Source organism: Apus apus, chromosome 1 (assembly GCF_020740795.1).
Source record: "Apus apus isolate bApuApu2 chromosome 1, bApuApu2.pri.cur, whole genome shotgun sequence".
In the NCBI taxonomy this organism is placed as follows: domain Eukaryota; kingdom Metazoa; phylum Chordata; class Aves; order Apodiformes; family Apodidae; genus Apus; species Apus apus.
In genome coordinates this window covers 65,960,374-65,973,907 of record NC_067282.1, presented here as the reverse complement: position 1 = coordinate 65,973,907, position 13,534 = coordinate 65,960,374, and the positions used below count along the sequence as shown (strand labels likewise).

Genomic DNA, 13,534 nt, shown 5'->3' with positions numbered 1-13,534 from the left:
AACAAAAAACTTCAGTGCATAATCAAGTAATGGGGTACACACTATGGACTAATCAGAAACAGATTTCAAAGACAAGGTCAGAATGTTAAATGCTTAACTCTAGCTCAATCCTTAATTCCTAAATTGCCTTTGTCGTTGTAAAGGAGTTGAATGAGTTCCTAATTGCCACATAGGAAGCTCAACCTGATTTCTATTCAGTTGTACTTGACGTGGCTTTGTGTAGGAGATAGACCTTCAGTTCTGTAAACATTCAAGCCTGAATGAGTTGGTCTCCAAAGTAAGGCTACTTTTGGGGAGGTGTAAATTAAGCACTTCAGACAAGATTAAGAGAGAGGCTTCATATTCCTCTCTAGTGCAGGCTGTTAAAGGATGGACATGTTTGTTAACATGCTCAGCACTGACAGCCATAATATTTGGTACACAGTAACTTAACAGAATTAATATGAGAAGTAACATGGAGCATGAAAACCCTGAAGAGACAGCCCATAAGTTTCAAGAGCTGAAGTGCAAATAACATCCTGCCTAAGCAGGGGGCTCTCTGACACTATCAAGAGTTTGCCTGGTAAGATGCTTTGCTGGGTTTTGATACCATTAGCTGACTGTGGAATTGTTCTCAGTGGTATTCCAAGGAGTCGTGCTGAGATCCACGATCAGTCCCAAAATAACACTGGCATTATATTTCCATGACTCATTCACTTTTAAAGAGAAAAGAAAATGTTCTTGTTTGAAAAAAGGTGGGGGTGAGTCTCTTGCCCATCCTTCATTAATGCTGATGGAAGTACTTCGTGACCCAGCACGGACTGAGCTGGGACATTTTTTACACAGAGGAAAGTCTCTGGCTGTTCTGCCAGTGATCATACCTTTCAATATAGTTTATTAGTAATAAATGTCACTTTTAAAGCATTCTTGATAAACAGTTTATTTCTAATAAAAACTACTTTATTTTATTTTATTTGAGGCTAAAAAGTTTAATGATTTATTACACTTCTGAAATCTATGTGTGTGCCTCTAATCAGAGCATCATCTGGTTTGCAGTTTCAGTATCAGAATTGCTTTGCTTCTCAGTTCCTTGGGACAGATTGTTCATCTTATGACTTCCTTATCTGATAAATGCCAGCAATAGCTGTATATAGGAATTTTGATATACAGTAAGTTCTTTAAACTCAGGCAACAAAAACCACAGGCAAACAGATTGCCATTTGCTATAAGTACCTGGCACATGTGCTTGTTTTTAAAAAATAAAGGAATTACATCTTTAGAAATACTCCAACAGTTGGAGTTTATGACAATAAATTGATGAAGAGAAGATCTGCAATGTGGACATTTAATCTGAAGGCTCTGATCTAAAAAAAGTACTGCTTTCTCATCTGCTTTTCTCTGCTTTTCCCTTATAGGGCCATTTACTTACTTTCTAGAAAATGGGATGTTGTGCATACAGACTAAAGGTGTTTCTACTGGTAAAACTCCATTGTTAAAGTGTTTTTCACTACAAGCTGAGGTGCTGAGCTCAAAAGTGCTCCTAGGAATGAACTATGTGTCCCTTTCTTCTGAAGGACAATGCTTTACATCACCTCTGTCAATTGAAGAATTGGGGCAACCGGACTGGGATTGTTTGGTGGCTTTGACCTAAAGTTACCCTACTTGTGAAATACTCAATTCAGTACTTATGATTTCCATTTGCCCAAGAAGCAGTTCCTTCAGGTTACACAGTGGCTGACCCCCACTGTCACCTTCAGGGGAACATCTTCTGAGAAGTCTGCTATATGCCATGCAGAAACCAATCTGTTACAGCAGCAGAACTCTTCCCTCCCACCTTGCCTGCCCAAGTCTGACAATGACACCTTCATCCAGGGAAAGGAACAGAGGGCTGATTAAAAATAAGGGTGACCTTTTTTTTTGACATGTCACAATCTTTCATTTCTTCTTTTCCCCAAGATTATTTCTCATCCACACTTCAATGGAAAATGGCATTAATAGTCTTTTTTTTTTCCTGGCTAGCTTCTCTTCTCCCTTTTTACTTTGAGGGGTGGTATATAATAAAGCTTTCTACATAATTTAAATTTTACATAACCTTTTCTGACACAAAGGTTTAGGAAGACCACTAGATATTTGCCACGGTCAATAATTGCCATTACCATTAGTATCTGAATGTGAATTTAGTAGGATAATATTTTGAGTTGTAATCTTATGGTGTATTTGTCACTATGCTTTCGAAATCAGACAATTATAAAATGAAATCAAGTTAGAAAAAATAAATAAATCAGAGAACGTGAAAAATATTCCAAACTATAGGTTGTCTTCACTGAGGAGTGGTAAGATTTAAATGCAGTAAATACCTTTCACGAAAAGAAACATTTAACTATGTGCACAATCTCCTGGCTGCCAAGAACAGAATCTCAAAAATCAGGAGAAAGGATGTAGGTGCCCAACAAGCACCAACACTTTGCAAGGTCAAGCAGAAACAAATCCTGAGTATGTCCCTGTGCACCAAATCTCGTGATTTTAAACGCTGTCTGAAGATATTTGAGACAGATGAAAAGCACTAGCAGTGACATATGATTATATCAAGATCTTTTTTTAGTACATGGTGTGAATTGTTTGGAATGTAAGCCCAAGAGGCAACTATCTAACTAAATAGAAATGACTCAACTTTTATTGTTAAAATAAACTTTTGTGCACAGTTTCTCTTTTCCGCTCAGCTAACTTGCCTGTCTTTGGAGTTTGGGATTGGCAGCATTGGCATAAATCACCCACTGGACTGAAAACAATGTTTCAAATGGATCGATGAAAACTTAAATATACTTAAGATCCTCTGCACCTTCATGTTGTTGTTAGAAAATTGATTGATATCAGTGATTTTTGAAATCAGAAAGAGAAAAATGCGGGGATTTTTAGCATAAATTGAGCAAAAAATAAGTGCCTGAAATGCCTTGCACCAGAAAATGTTCCAGCCACTACAAGATAAAAGTCTAATTTAAAACTGATTTATCCAGATTTATTAAGTTAACCTTAGAGTCCTGAACAATGTTAATTAAAGGAGGTACTAAGAAGCCATGTGTGGTCCAGAAGTGGGGAAACCAAAAATTTCTGGATCAAAGAAAAGACTGAACAGGACTGCTTAAAAATTAATGTGGATAAGCACATGTACCCAGCTGCAGGACAGCTTGTTTGGGATGGCAACGACTGCCCTCCTCCTCATTTGGCCAGATGCACAAGACCAAAGGGTAGCATTGGAGACCCTCGTTGTTTTTTTTAACACATGCTTCTCCTTGTGAGGGTTGCCTCCATGGTGTTTCGAAGTGACATCTATGTGGTGTTGGCAGTGGCATATCTCGGTCACATGTGCAGAGCTGCAATAAGGTCGCTCGTCTCCACCTATAGTAAATCAGTTTTCAGCAGTTATAAATAAATGTCCAGTTTTACAAGCTATAAAAGTCCAAGCCTAGTTAATCGTGGTCAACATGCCAACTTGGCTTTTCTTCTGACTGAAGGGAAAGCCTTCAAATAAAGAAATCTACAGTTTTGTATATCCTTGCTCCAAATTCAGTTTCTGCAGCAGCAATTAAATAATGAGACATTTCCTGTGGATTAATGACTACTCGGGAGTATTTTATTTAGGATTTTTAACCCTAGCTTGTAGGCAATTTTTCAGGAAAAGTACCATGCAGTGGTAAATAATAGTATTCGTTCTAGACTTAAGGCAATGCTATTTATCTAATGCCATCAATCTTGCTGTGTGACACATGATAACAGGAATGGTTGAACTGATTCAGAAAAATTGTAATTAATAAAAACTAGGGAGAGCAGTATAATTTAAAGTCTAGCCACATGTATTACCTTGCTGTTCAGTTGCTGCCAAAACCAGAACTTATCATCAGGCCATTAAAAAAATTGACTGTTTAATCGTCCTCTTTGCTTGTGCTCCCCCAGCCAATTTTTTGATTCATAATATTTTGTCTCTCCACTGATGATGATTTAAGAAATGTTTGTAGCATCTCATAAAGGACCCTGTCAAACACCTTTTGAAAATTATTTTAGCTGGCTCAACTTCATCCACTGCTCTACTAACATATCGCAGGAATTACAGGAGATTGGTGAGACACAATTTTCCTTTGCAAATGCTCTGGTGGTTAGCTCACGGGGGACCACAAAGGCTCTCTCTTTAAAGCTGCCTACACTAAAATGCAGATTCTAGGGAAGCATCAGATATATTTATTCAGCTGGAAGTCAAGGCAACATAAAGCTAACACAGAGCTTTCCAAGACCCTTTAGAAAGTGATCACAGGACACAGTTTGAGAGCCTCTAATCCAGTCACTCTCCTGTCTTCATAAAATAGACTATTTTTTTTCAAAACACAGGAGACTCTCTCTTTAACTGCTGTCAGTTGGCAAAGATCCCTTTCAGTTCAGGGAATCTACACTGCCACTAGCTGACAACATGGCTACGATTCTAGTGTCAAATATCTAAAATAAAGAGTTTGACACTGAAACTTTTGGAGACTATGCTGAAGCTGACAACATTTCACTCAGATAAGGTTCCCATGATTTTATTTTTTTTTTTAAATGGTTCCCCTAGTATCTGTTATTGCTGCAACTTTTCTAACCGAATCTCAAATATACATCTATAAAATAAAATGATAGAGCTGTTTCCTCTTGTTTCTTTATGATGTTGCTTATTGAATCTACATCTGCTTAACTCTTTTTCCTCATACGCCCTGTAGTTTCCTTTGAGCACTTGATAATTTTCCTCTTTCCACTTGAGCATCTTTTATTTTATCATTATCCTTTTGGTAATGTTATTCAGAACCACTACCACTCAACAAAATACCTTGCCATTTTCTATTTTCTGTTGTTTCCTGTTTTACTTCCTTTCCATACATTTACGTGGGCAGGTTTGAATCTGTAGTTAATATTTATGTCAAGTATGATGCAAAATGCTTTCTAAACTGAAGATAAGTGACAAGCATTTCACTTATCCACTAACTGAAGGAAGAAATAAGGGAACTACTGTGAGCTCTCTGTCATGGAGCTGAAATAGCTGAAAGGACCTCACTCACACCAAGCTGTGTGTCAGTTCAGCACTGAACCTCAGTCAGCAGTTCTTCTGTCTCCCCTACTCCTGCTAAAAGGATTTCAAGGAGTGAGTTTTTTCACAGCAATCTGCTGCAAAACACATTCTGCCACATTTCCTCTTTGGCTCTAGTCCCAAGACCCTTCAAATACCTTGATGCTGTCTGAAAAATGAATTCCTTTCAATAGGCTTCACTGGTAGAACATTCAAAGACATATGACAGTCTGGGGAAGAGTGACTGTCATGGAAATTTTTTGTTCTAAAGAAAGAAACAGAGGTAATTGTGTAGCTTGTGATTGTTTCATTTGTGCTGTGCTTGGTTCTTCAGACCCACGGGGATGGGCATCAGTTGAAACTGTGTGATAGAAACAGGACTCTGTGTGTGTGTGTCTGTGTGTCTGTGTGTGTGTGTGCATACACGTGTCTGTGGGCTGAGGAGAAATTAGGCCCTTGGAAAGGGAGAAGGTCAGAGATTTTGCAGACTGCAGCATTAAAGAATGTGTTCAGCATTAAATGACCAGATGTTTGGTACCTACAGAACTAAACCATTCCAAATCATGAACATTTGCAACGTGATCTGTGGATCAATTCACTCTACAGCAAACCACAAATGCCAGTGTGGTAAGTTTCTCTTTGGAATATGTTATCTCTGCTTTAGTGGAACCATCCTGCAAATAGCATCCAACATTAAGTCAAGGTTCAGCAATCTCAGACAGACAAATGTAAAATAAGGTTACTGCTGCTTATTTATCAAACTGACTTTTTTAGGTCCTTCACTGTATGATTACAATTCTTTAACAAGGAGTCTTGCAATTTTTTATTCACTTTTGGAGGACCAAATGAGCCTATAAGCCCAGAATAAGCTATAGTTACCCAAGAGAAATGTGGTTTGATTCTAAGAGAAAGCGTTAACTAGGGTATAACCTATCCCATGCTCTACTCATATCAGAGTTTAAGACAGGAAGATTTATCTCTAATTATGAAGAAAGGAAGAATGTTTGCCTTTACAGGTAAATCACAAAATTAAAGAGAGTTTCTTGAAAAACTTTTCAATTTCCTTCACTGAAATGAAAAAAAATGGACAAAATTTCTCCTTTAGTCACAGTGAGGAAAACCTGTTCTTAGCTAAGAAGCTATGTTTTTAGATGAATGCATTGGGCCATATTATGATATGACAAACTGTCTGAAAACCAGCCTTGCCTGGGCAAGCTGAGATGATGTGGTTAATCAAGGCACAATCTTTATTAGTGCATTAACCTCCTGCACCCAAGGACTGTGGATTCTAATTCCTGAATTGCCATGCAAGACTGATGCAGCTAGTTTTCTGGTCTCAGTTGGCAGCAAGCTAACATAAGTGGCTAATGAAGATGAATAGCTGCCTCTTGGGAGTGGGGGGAGGAGAAAGAGGAAAGGAAAAGACCTAGGATACTTCAAGGTCCAGATTTCTGCATGATTTCAGATACTAATGAAAGAGGATCCATAATCGACATTTTCAGAGTTTGTAATGAGCATGTTAATTCTGCAGTCTGCTAACAAAGCAATGGTAGTGGCCTCAGGATTGCTCAGGAAACATTTCAAGAAGTTAAAACAAAAGCTATTGAAAATGAAGACCAGGACACTGGTCAGTGTTTCCCTGGTTTTGGTGGATGTTTGTATTTATATGCACAAAGAAGCAGACAAAAAATGCCCCAAACCAAAAAACAGACACATTTACTAAGGAAGACATCTGAAGTTTGGAGAAGACAAAAATACCATTGTGATAAACATTTAGCAATACTGAAATACCTTTGTCACAAATGCATGTAATGTTCTAATATAAATATCCCTTTATTTCAGACAAAAATACACTGCTATATGTAAGGAGGTCACCAAAGCAAGATTTGTGGAGGAAAAAATCAAGTTTTTTTGAAACTAGACAGATTTTTCAAGGTTCTTATTTTGTGTGAGGCAGGAAGCTTTCTAAAAGGCACATCAGTGGTCCTGGTTCACCCCCTGGACAGAAGGTGAAAAAGCGGGTCAATGATTTGGCCTAATTTGTTCTTAGCTCCAGTGTTTCATACACCTGAAGCCAGTTTAAGAGGACTTGGGGTACCAGGAAGGCTTTTACATTTCCTGGGAATCCAATGGTTGTACAAAGAGAGCTTTCATGCATCTAAAGTGGAGATTCACCAGTGAGTAAGAATTGATAATTTTAGCTCAGCTTGTTCAGCCAACTGATTGAGTATCTCAAGCTTCAAGACCTTATGGGTAACACCACAGGGCCTGTGTGCTCTGTGCACAAATGTCAGGCAGACATCACATGAAGGGAATACCTTGTGCTCTGGGTTAAGGTTTAAGGTGCCACCAGAACGCCTTTTGGCTAATGTACCTGAGGAGGCTGCCAACCATAACTAGAAGAAATAAATCTTCAATTCTGTGCTACTGCAGCCAACTTCTTGGTCAGTGCAAAAAGAGTAGAGAGAGTAAGAAAAGACCACAGAAAGAAAAAAGTCAGAATTAAAGATTTAGAAATTAAATTGCTGACAAAAGTAGCTCTATAAAGCATAGCTCCAAGAGATTTTACACTTGTGGTTTCTTAATGACATTAGATGAAATGTGCTCAATTTAAGGTGAAAATTAAACCAGGCTGGGACCTCAGACTGTGGAGCTGAGAATCAAGGCAGGGGATCTCCTTCCCTTTTCCCTGCTGTAGCACAGAGAAGTTCTGCAAGGGAAAGCGGCCTGTAAATCCTTCCTGAACAGCCTTGCATGGATGTGGCTGACTGCAATTAGCAAATGATGTTGTTTATGATGCTCTGACAACTTGGGGAATCTATTCATATACAAGTAATTTATTCTGAATGAGATTAAGAAATCAGTGTAGCACTGCATGCTTCAGTGTATGTGAATTCAACCATCTGTTCTCACGGCTGAATCGTGTACCTCCCAGATCTGAACTGACAGGAAGATGTTAAATCTTGATGGTTCATACACTATAAGGAGCACGGTGGCACAATGTGATGGCTGAAGCCAGCAAAGACCAGTCCAGCCCTGAGTATAGAGATGTACAGAGCTGAACACAGACAAACTCATGTCCACAAATGAAGAACACCATGTATTCTTGGTAGAGACCCAGAAATGCGTTAGAAATCACCAGAGGACAAACAACTGAAAATAATCTCCCAAAATTTCCATCATTGTGCATTTGAAATTGGAGAAGTAAATAGCCCAATGAAATTGGTGAGGCCAGTGCTGGAGTAGCCTGTTTCTTTGTCCACATTTCCTTAAAACTGCTTGAAATTTTGAGAAGGTGAAAAAAGGAACAAAAAAAGAATAACAGATACTTAGAGAGATCAGCCCTGACTAGGAGGTACTATGTTTGCTCTCCCTAAGCACCTTCATAGGAGAAAAACCCCTGTAACATGACTTTTAGAAAACTTATTTGTAGCCAACTGTCAAGTGTCTCAAGGTAAAAGGTAGAACCTCTGCTGAAAACCTTCAACAGGATTCACAAGAGATGACTGAAAAAACATCATGGTTGTTCATGCTTAACAGGAGTCCACGTATACAAAATTTCCAGATAGGTCTCAGTAGAGAATGTTGTCAGTTCACAATAGAATAGAATGAAAACCACTTGTATCATGAGCCAAAAGACAGAAGGACAAAAAGGCAAACTGAAATTAGGAAAAAAAGAACAACTTCTCATGAGCTGGGGACTCACTGCTGGGATGCAGTGCTATGGAAATGCCCTTCTTTATCTCTGGAAGTGTTAAGATAAAAAAAAGTATGCTTTTGGAATTATATTCTTCAGTTATATATAAGATAATGGGCTCAAAACAAGGAAGACTGGCTGAAGTTATCTGCCTGTTACACAAGTAAGAACCCTACTCAGACTGGGTGAAAGAATGCACCATTCAGACTCACATACAAAATGTACCAAAGTGGTATTCTTGTTTTTTAGTTTGGAGATCCTTTTTTTCAATCCATCAAAATCCTCACCATTTATGGCTCTCAATACAGGCTTTATAAACCAAGAAAACATGTGAACCTTTTTTATTCATGTGTGAATGCTTGGCACTGACCACAAAAGCAGTCATTAAGAGACAGGCATGTTCCATTGTGTTTTACAAAAGATAGAAACAAAAGTTTGTTCCTTCCTTATGTATCAGTAATCTATTATCTGTAGTTGTCCCCTGCTGCTTTTGGTTGTCTAAGGTCCCAGTGCATCACAATTAACCTTGGGGATTTAACAAAGGGGTCAACACAATAAGGGCATCTGCCCGATGCTTTTGCTATAGTTAATGGAAAAGATAAAGACAGCAGAATGGAGCATATCAGCAGACTTAAGATCTAGAGCATCCTCCAGATGTGATTTACTACAGTGCCTAGAGATGGAGTCCAGGTTGCTGTACTTGGTCTTGAAGTGCCTCAGACCGGAGTGACATGTGTGTGTCTCTAAGTCTGTCCTTGTGCTCCTTGGAGCCAAGATTTACTTCTTAAATGTTTGATTTTGATCAAGTGCTGCACCTCTTTACTTACTACAATAATAGATAAAAGTTGAGGGAGAATTCAGAGAATACTTCCTGGAGGTGCTACCATTTCAGCTAGGCAGCTCTGACACTTTTTCTTAGACTATCTCTTGGGATATGTCTCTGTCCCCAAATCTGAGAGCATTGCCCATTTCTGTACCTTGACCGTCTCCATACCAGGATAAGAGTCAACCAATCGTGTAAGGCTCCTCTTCCCTATGCTGTGTTTGTTGTAAGCATAAGAACTCCACATGACCTTTTAATACCTTCACATTACTGCTCCGGAAAGGTCATCTGTGATCACCTAAAATGTTTTCCTTAAATACATTAACAACTCAGTATTAGGTTTTCCAGTTTTAATATTGTGGCTAGTGAGAAGGTTAGCTGGCTGGCTATCATCTTTTTCTTCTCAAATGTCACATGTGGATTCTGCCAGGAATTGCAGATGGATGGCAAAGGAAAGCAGTGATGCTCCCCATCAAGTGCCCTGTCTCAATCCCTGGAGTTGGGATCTGAGTGTGCAGAACACTATTCCAAGCAGGTCCATGTAGGCACAGTCACTAACTAGTGTGGCTCTTTGCCTTCTGTTGTCTTCAGTAACATGCATTGCCTCCTTCCCTTGGTAGATGTAGAGGAAAGACAGTCTCCATACTACCAACCTCCCACCACAGGGCCTGGGAAGTAAGCCCTGACCAGAAGCAAAAGTCAGGTGCAAACATCCTTATTCTTCCTCCAAGGCTTCATAGGCAAACAACCCAGATTCCCTGGAAGAATCAGCCACTGATGCAGGAACAAAGTCCAGTGAGGTGGCAGAGTGGGGCCTGATGCTAGAGCCAGAGGCTGGTGGGCCTGCTCCAAGTCTCTCTGTGATGTAAAAGACTGGCCAGATCCTGCTGCACTTCGAAAAGAGAGCTAATAGCAGTTCCTTTTCCCCACATGTAGTGCAATTCCTGTATGTATATGTCATTTATAATCTCTGTGGGATGAGCACTATCCTGTAGCATGTACATGGCACTGTGCATATTTGGGCTCTACTTTTGTTCAGAAGTCACCCAGAGCAGCAGGTTTAGTTGCCTTTTACAGTGGTTAGAAATGCCAGCACAAGTGGCCAGAGATCTGGAGAAGCAGGACAGTCACTCCTAGATAAATAACTGGATAACTTTGGGACTTAAATCTGCAGTAAAAAAATAATTCACAAATAAAGTTTGCACAGTATAATGGTAGAGGTTCGCAACCCGGGATATTTTATCCTCTACCAAGGATAAAACATGTAGCTGAACCTCATCAAAGCTACTGCTTGCACCTTGAATGGATTTAGTGATCCGTGAATTGACAGAAACTTTTGTAGACAAGCCTATCTGACAGTATTTTACATAGGGGAAGTGATTTCCTTCTCTTTTTGACATCTTCTGATGTTGTTTGAATGATATTGTCCAAAATATGTGTCAAAAGCATATGGGATAGGAAAAGAGGAAGAATGAATGAACTGGAAGACTCCTCAAAATAGCTGAAGAACTTAGTAGAGAAGTCCCACTGTCTGTACTCTCTTTCCAAAGTCCCTGAAGCCCTTCTGAGACCCCTGTCCACGGATGCCATGAACCCTAGCCAGTGCAAACCGTGCACAATGAGGCTGGAAGTTTCATTATTGAGAGCAGAGGCAAAAATAAAATCTGGAAAGTTGATAAGACCTAAGTCCTGCTGCTATGTTCCAGTCTTTGCGTGGCTTATTGAAGCAACAGCAGATAATCAGGGCCTTTTGCATCACAGTAGAGGTTTTGGTAAGCAGGGCACACTAGGCTCCTGTAAATAATCATTTTTATCTGTTTCACAGAGTCAAAGCAACAAATCAGCAGGTACAAACAGACTGTTTTTTACATTAATCTGCAGGCTGTTTGGGATGTTTAGGAGAGAAGCTCTATGATGGAGCTAATCGGAGGGTGAGCATACAGGGCACTGCCCCTGCTTGCAGAGCTGGCAGAATCACAGTCTCTGCACTTTGGAGGCTTCAGGTGTAGAAAATGTCAGGCTTTCCAGCAGCACAGCTCTTCTGAGAACCCTTGCAAGGGTGTTATGCGCAAGCACTCAGGCTGCTGCTGCTCACCATCTTCTTGGGAGTCAGTGCCAGGTGCATGAACCAAAACTTGCCATTTCTCCCCACTACATGGGGTGGCCTTTGAAAAGCTGTTGGAGGCAGGGAGTGTCCCTTTGTTTGTCCCAGTTGTCCTTAGGCAATCTGGCATTTCTTGTTGAAATGGATTTTAAATTGCACTTCTCTCTAGTTGCAAATACACCCATAGAGCAGTGAAGAAGACTCTTGTTTAGCTGAGCAATTCACTCTTATCTAGTATTTATATTAAGTGGGTTCTTCAAAGCCATCATTGTCTCAAGCTCTGTCTGCTTTAAGCCCTGAAACAATAACATTTAGTGCTTATTGTACACATTGACTTTCATTTGCAAGGTATTCTGCAAACTTGAAGTAGGCATCCCAGCACCCTTGTGATCTCTGGGAATACTGTACTAATATTATGAGGCAAACCACACAATCTTGAGTCAGAAAATATCTTAAGAAAATCTCTGTCCTGGCACAAATGGTACTGAGGGTAAGAATGCCATTCCGTGACTCCACTGGATAAAAATAGTAGAAGGTATGGAAAATACAAACTGAAGACTTAACTCTCCTCCTAAAGCATGTGTTCTGGCTTCATCCATTACACTGTTTATTTCATTAAGAAGCAGAGTACCACTCATATCTTATTCCTTATTGTAGGCATTGTTTGCATAAGAAACTTGCATCTATTAATAAAAAATATTTTAAACCACTTTAACTAACACAAAATACATTTAGGTTTATCTAAATCGGTTAAAGCCAAATTAAATGAATGGAAGGACTACTAAACAGATCTTTGAAAAAGTTCGTAAGTAGACTAGTTATGAAACAATTAAGTTTGAACTGATGAAACACCCATAAGCCCAGAAAGCCTACACTGACTCGTGTATCATGCTGCCTCATCATTTCTAGGTATTCCCTGACGATGTAGTACCAGACTCTCAGTACAAAGACAGCTTGGTTTTACAGCTAGAATGTTATGAAAAATGATGCTAACAAAAGTTTTTACAACTCTCTAAAACATTGCTCAAGATGTTTGCCAGCAAACAGCAGGTGATTATGAAATGATAGGCTGCATCGTGACAGAGGCATGCAAGGAAGTAAGATGGTTACAAATGCTTGTTTATTTTTGAGCTCTTAACTACACATGATTTACTTACCCACTTTACAGCAAAGTTAACATTCCTTTGCTGTCATTTAAAAAAAATGAGGATGTATATATTTTCCTCTTTTTTTTTTTTTACCTCATAGAAATCATTTGGAAAAATTAAAGTAATACATAAAGGAAAAGGAAACAGGACACATCACTGCCACTTTTTAATTATCTTCCCTACTCTTTAGAGGGCAGGGAATCAGGAACAGCTGCCTTAGCATTGGAAATTTAAAATATTAAAAGTCACAAAAGGTTGTTTTATGGTAGCAAATATTAATTTCTGTTGATTTCTCTTCCTAAGAACCATCAGACTGCAATTCACTACAACAAGAAGGTCTACACAATGTTTACATATCAATTAATTCTCCTTTAAGCTACACAGGGAAGGATTTCACCCCTATTGATTAAAGGTAGTCCTCTAGGTAATTTCCTCTTTTTACTTTGAAGAAGTTTCTTAGTAAAACAAGCATTGGATACACCTTTCAAAGCTTTAGTGTACATAGAATCCCATCAGAAGAAAGGTCAGAACACAGAATCACAGCATGGTTTGGGACAGAAGGGACCTATAAAGCTCATCTAGTCCAACCCCACTGCAGTGAGCAGGGACATCTTCAACTAGATCTGTTTGCTCAAAGCCCCATCCAACCTGACCTTGAATGTTTCCAGGGATGGGGCATCTACCACCTCTCTGGGCA

The 13,534-nt window shown here is 39.3% G+C and overlaps 1 protein-coding gene across 1 annotated transcript in view; it reads right to left on the bottom strand.

Moving 5' to 3' along the window:
* AFF3 (ALF transcription elongation factor 3) overlaps positions 1-13,534 on the bottom strand; it is a 332,087-nt gene that overhangs the window by 135,641 nt on the left and 182,912 nt on the right. The gene's annotated exons all lie outside the window — the stretch shown is intronic.